Below are 6,678 nucleotides of genomic sequence, written 5' to 3' on the forward strand. Positions count from 1 at the left end.
GATATCAAGGGTTTCTTGGTAAAGCTCACTGGATTGTGGTAAAGAATATTCTTAAGTACCTACGCAGGACTAAGGACTGGGTCCTTACTCTTGGTGGAGTGATGACTTAAGAGTCACAGGGTATAGTGACGCCAGCTTTCAGACCGACAGAGATAATTTTCGATCTCAGTCGGGCTGGGTTTTTACCCTGAACGGAGGAGCAATAACTTGGAAAAGTTCCAAACAGGAGACTGTAGCCGATTCAATGTGCGAATCAGAGTACATAGCAACAAGCGAAGCGTCAAAGGAGGCGATATGACTAAAGAACTTCATCGGAGACCTTGGAGTTGTACCAACTATAAAGGAGCCTCTGGAGATTTTATGTGACAATGAGGGTACGATTGCCTTAACCAAGGAACCAAGGGATCATAGCAGATCCAGGAACATCGACAGGAAATATCACGTCAAAAGACATCGGGTGGAAGAAGGACTCTTCTTGGTAAAGAGGGTATCATCAGATGAGAACCCGACAGATCCCCTCATGAAGGGACCGAGTAGGGTTAAGCATTTGCAACATGCGAGACGCATTAGGCTGAAGGATGATTGTAACGACCCGTCTCCGGTATGATGATTCCATAGTATTTAATTAGAAGTTTGCAAGAGGGACTCGGCGAGTTCATAGCCTGACTCGCTGAGTAGGGACGGGATTTCGAGCACGTGTTAGTCGGCGACTCGGCGAGTCCATATTCGGGACTCGGCGAGTCTGCCTGCCTGGAAGAAACCCTAAATCCCCGGGTTGTTCACTATTTAAACCACCTTATAGTCCCCAATCTCGCCTCCTTCACCCTCAGAAAGCTGTGAGAAAACCCTAATCCATCCTTGAGTGATCTAAGTGTTCTTGTGTTAAATTTTGAAGGCTTGAATAAGGAGAAGAAGAAAGGAGCAAGGAGAAGAGGTGTAGAGCAAAGATCCAAGGGCAAATCAGAGTTCTTTGAGGTATTCTTCGGATTCCCTCCTGTTTTATGCTTTTAACCTCCATTAGAAATCTTCTAGATCTAGTTTGATGCTTTCCTCAAGCCTTATGATTTTATGGATACCCTATTATGTCGAGATATCCTTAGATCTGTTCATTTAGGAGTTGTAGAACCCAGATCTATTGCCTTTTTGAAGTTACCTTGCACGAAAACCCTAGATCTAGCCTTTATTATGCTTTTTGAGCCTTTTTAGCTTCATGGATGCATATGGACACGTAAAGATAGAATCTTTACATGCTAATCAAGTTAAGGGAGTCCAGATCTATAAGTTTCATACACTGGATTCAAGCAGAATCGAGTTTTGAGTTGTTGCATGCAAGCGACTCGGCGAGTCGGAAGAACGACTCGGCGAGTCGAGTCGCGAGTCCCCGTTTTTCCCCTTTTGAGTGATGACGAGTGGAAGCCTGTGAGTTGTAGAGTGGACTCAATAAGTTGGAGAGCAAACTCAGTAATGGAGGGACTCGGCGAGTTATTCATACAACTCGGCGAGTCTAAGGCAATCTTCTTAAGCTCAAGAACAACTTGTCGAGTTGTTCATAGGACTCGGCGAATCGGATGAAGATTGTCTGAGTTCTTGGATCGAGAGGGTACTCGTCGAGTCGATGCCATACTCGACGAGTAGCCACGAGTAGGGTTGAGAAGTGAGACTAGAGACTCGGCGAGTTGGCGGCCCAACTCGGCGAGTCAGGTCAACCGTGGGTTGACTTTGACCAAGAGAGTTGACTTTGACCAAGGGTAAAAGAGTCATTTTACCCCAATGCAGTGTTTAGTATTTGATTGAGTGTGTTTATGGACTTGTAGCCGGGGAGATACCGGAGCAGCAGAAGTTAGCTTCCAGAGCCATTCACACATCAGCCAGTTCACGAGGTGAGTCTCCTTTCAGTAGGAACAGGTCTACGGCCACAATGCCGGCCCGTTTAGTTAGCAGTAGTCCCGGACTTTGGTCCGATGCAGTAGTTAGAGTGCTTGATGTCTTTGTGATTCAAGCATGTTTGTGTTATGTGTTCCGGACTCTGTTCCGATGCAGTATGTAGTATATGTGATTATAATAGTTGATATGTGTTATGCTATGCCATGATCAGCCAGTTCCGGACTTCGGTCCGATGCAGGGGACAAGGTCCCAGGCAGTTCCGAACTTCGGTCCGATGCAGTCAGTTCCGGACTTCGGTCCGATGCAGTTAGTTCCGGACTCTGGTCCGATGCAGGGGACAAGGTCCCAGTCAGTTCCGGACTTCGGTCCGATGCAGCTAGTTCCAGACTTCGGTCTGATGCAGTGGGCAAGGCCCAGTATGTGCTTTATATGTATTGTATGGTATGTGGTAGTTTGGGGGAGCTCACTAAGCTTCGTGCTTACAGTTTCAGTTTTGGTTTCAGGTACTTCCGCAAGCAAAGGGAAGAGCTCGGGATGATGGCATCACACACACCAAAACTTCAGTCTTGTCTTGGGAGTTGATTTAGTTTTCTTGATATGTGCGGATAACAGTTGTGATATAGTTTTTCCTACAGTATTTTATTATGATTTTCGAATCACGCAGCACATGGTTTTATTATGTAATAATCAGTCTTGTGGTTTTGTTATAATAAAAATCGAAATTTTTGGGTGGTATTTTTGGGTTGTTTCAAGTTGGTATCAGAGCCCTGGTTTGAGGGATTCGGATACACCTCCGGGTGCATCTGAACTCAAACTAAGGGAAAGATAAAAAGATTTTCAAAAAGAAAATGTTTTTGAATGAGATTTTGAAAAACACTTAGAAAGAAAAGAATTTTTTTTACACAAGATAAGGGTGTGGTGCATGCGATCAGCCGAGCTCAAGTAAGTACTCCCAAATTACCAATACAAGTTTTATTATTATGATTAATTGTTCCAGCTTCAGTAGAACAGCATGCTAGTATAGGACTAAGGATCTAGGAGGATGCCTTATGTGCCTGCTTTATGTGTTACAACTTCATGAGAATTGCATGCTAGTATTGAGTAGACAGCAGTAGGATAGCCTGTTTAGGTTATGCCTGGTAGCGCGAGCTTAGCATTGTATGCTAGAGTAGCTTCTCGTTATGAGAATAGTTTTGCCTGAGTATGTTTCCCTTATCCGAATGCTGCTTGCTTTGTGCTATGTGGGACTCTAAGTGGTGGGAGTTAGCCATTAGGTGAATACGTCACATCACATGTGATTAGGGTTGAATAATCTCAGAGTGCTGGATTTGGCCCTATTACGCAGCTCTTGTCTGAGTCCAACCGTTGTAGGGACGAGTCTTTTACTCGAAGGATTATCCGAGCCTCATTGCATGTGATGGTATTTAGGTGGTGGCTAATCAGCATTACAAGGAGGCCTTCGGCAGCTGAGGACTGGTATGAGTAGATTCAGCGATTTCCCTAGGGCAAGCCTAGGATGAGAGTAGCAGAGATCAGTAGTAGTAGAAGTGACTTGGTGGAGTCAAGGCGGTTCTTGAGGAAAGTACGGATAGATGTGGAAGGTAGTATGGGCCCGTACTACTAAAAGCAAAGGATCCGTATCATTTTCTGAGAGTTTCTTTCTTCAGAGATTACTCGTATCATTTTAGAGCAGACTCCTGTGATCTTCGGTTCGATCAAGGAGGGTATCTTAGAGCTGATGGATGAGAGATTGGGCACTTTCCGTGCCGAGGTGGCGGCCATGATGGGGTCGCGTACACTTACATTCAGGGAGTTCAGGGCATGTGGAGCTCCAGACTATCACGGGGCACGGGACCCCATAGTGCGTACTAGATGGTTGGCGGATGTGGCCAACATGTTCTGCACTAGCAGGTGTCCCGAGGGGGACAAGGTCAGATTGGCGTCTTGTCTTCTGAAGGACAGGGCACGAGATTGGTGGGAGGAGGTCGGACATACCATTGGAGATGATGCAGCATTGGATGCCATGACCTGGGCTGATTTCTCTACCAGGTTCAGGGCGGAGTTTGCACCAGTTATTGAGGTGCAGCAGTTAGCCAGAGAGTTTCAGGACCTCACCCAGACTACAGAGACTGTGGCGGAGATCACCGCCAAGTTCAAGGAGAGGGCTCTTCTTGTTCCTCAGTATGTGGCCGATGAGGAAATGAAGAAGGCCCGTTATCATGAGATGTTGCGGAGCGATATCCGCTAGTTTGTGAGCCGGTCCAGCTGTAAAACGCTGGATGACATGATTGCTAGGGCTCGGGTGAGAGAGATTGATCTCGAGATGGAGAAGAAGAGGAAACCGGAGGCGGTTTCGGGTACAGGCAGTTCGGGCAAAAAGCCCAAGGTTTCTGATCACAGATCCAGGAGTCAGCAGAGCCACGGGCGATGTGGCAAGTGTGGGAGATTGCACGATGGGGTGTGCAAAGCAGGGAGTTCCGGTTGCTACAAGTGCGGCCGGACCGGGCATTTGAGCAGGGATTGTACGGCCCCTGCTACTGCCGTTGCAGCATCAGATCTGATTTGCTTTCAGTGCAATCAGAGGGGACATAAAAAGTCCCAGTGTCCGAGTTTAGCTGCAGTAGGGAAGGTGGCTGCACCTGCCCCTGCTACTTTGAGGATTACAGATGGCCGGCAGGGCCGAGCCGAGGCGCCAGTGGCGAAGAGTAGGGCGTTTCAGATGACAGCAGAGGAGGCGCGAGCGACTCCTGATGTGGTGACGGGTATGTATCTTCCCTTCATCTCTTTATTTTATTGATTGGTTATTGCTTATGATTGTATGTTTTATATAGGGTCGTTCTTTGTGAACGACATTTCTGCTATGGTATTATTCGATTCGGGGGCTACCCGATCATTCGTATCGCTTGCGCTTAGCAAGAGATTTAGCAGAGCTCCAGGGGAGCTGGATTGTCCTTTAGAGGTTGAGATAGCAGATGACAGGACCGTGAGGGTCGGCAGAGTGCATAGAGGGTGTTCTCTTCAGTTGTTTGATGAGCAGTTTTCGGTGGACCTGGTCCCTATTCCCTTGCGAGGGAATAGGGTTATTGTGGGCATGGATTGGCTAAGCCCCAATGGGGCGGTGATTGATTGTGAGCTTCAGCTAGTGAGGGTTCGCACTCCCAGTGGGGGAGAGTTAGTGATTCAGGGCGAGAGGCCACGGCGTGGACCGACCTTTTGTTCCGCCGCAAGGGGTAGACGCTATTTTCCGCAGGGTTGCGCTGGTTATGTAGCTTATGTCTTGGATGCCCGGGAGAAGGGCAAGACGACAGTTGATGATGTCCCGATAGTGCAAGAATTCCCAGATGTATTTCCCGAGGATTTACCGGGAATACCTCCTGAGAGGCAGGTTGAGTTTGAGATCGACCTGATTCCTGGTGTGGCTCCGATAGCGAAGGCACCGTATCGCCTAGCTCCCCCTGAGATGCAGGAGTTGTCTACGCAGCTGCAGGAACTAGTAGACAAGGGTTTCATCCGGCCGAGCAGTTCTCCTTGGGGAGCGCCTATCCTGTTTGTGAGGAAGAAGGATGGGTCGCATCGTATGTGTATAGATTATCGGGAGTTGAGTAAGGTGACGGTGAAGAACCGTTACCCACTTCCGAGGATAGATGATTTGTTTGACCAGCTTCAGGGAGCGTCTTGGTTCTCCAAGATCGATCTACGCTCCGGGTATCATCAGATGCGGGTTAGGGATGAGGATATGCAGAAGACTGCTTTCAGGACCAGATATGGTCATTATGAGTTTGTGGTGATGCCATTTGGGCTCACCAATGCCCCAGCCGCGTTCATGGATCTCATGAACCACGTGTGCAGGCCGATGCTGGATCGGTCAGTGATAGTATTCGTAGATGATATCTTGGTATATTCCAAGACGCAGGAGCAGCACGAGGAGCACCTGAGGGAGGTGCTGGAAGTTTTGAGGAGGGAGAGACTTTTCGCAAAGTTCTCCAAGTGTGAGTTCTGGTTGCGCGAGGTACAGTTCCTTGGTCACCTCGTCAACCAGAAGGGTATTTTGGTGGATCCGGCCAAGATAGAGGCCGTGATGCAGTGGGAGGTCCCGAAGTCTCCATCTGAGATTCGGAGCTTCCTAGGACTGGCAGGTTATTACCGGAGATTCATTTAGGATTTCTCCAAGATAGCAGTGCCGCTCACCCGACTGACCAAGAAGTCGGTGGTATTTCGTTGGGGGCCTGAGCAGCAGGCAGCGTTCGAGACCCTCAGACAGAGATTGTGCGAGGCTCCGATCCTTACCTTGCCAGAGGGAGTAGAGGACTTCGTAGTCTACTGTGATGCCTCAATCACAGGTATGGGATCAGTGTTGATGTAGCGAGGCCATGTGATAGCTTACGCTTCGAGACAGTTGAAGCCTCACGAGGCTAACTATCCTACCCATGATTTAGAGCTGGGGGCGGTTGTGTTTGCCCTCAAGATTTGGAGGCATTATCTTTATGGGGTCCGTTGTACCATCTACACGGATCACAAAAGTTTGAGATACCTTATGGATCAGCCGAGTCTGAACATGAGATAAAGGAGGTGGTTGGATGTGCTGAAGGATTATGATTGTGAGATCCTTTACCATCAAGGGAAGGCCAACATGGTGGCCGACGCCCTAAGCCGCAAAGTGTCGGCAGCCCCTATCAGAGATTTGTGTTTGAGGATGACAGTGATTACTCCATTATTGGAACGGATCAGGGAGGCTCAGGTTGAGGGCCTCAAGGAGGAGAGGCAGAAGTGTGAGAGGATAGTGGGCTGAGCATT

The sequence above is a fragment of the Lactuca serriola genome, chromosome 3 (assembly GCF_051521515.1).
Source record: "Lactuca serriola cultivar US96UC23 chromosome 3, Lser_US96UC23_V15, whole genome shotgun sequence".
Taxonomy (NCBI): Eukaryota; Viridiplantae; Streptophyta; class Magnoliopsida; order Asterales; family Asteraceae; genus Lactuca; species Lactuca serriola.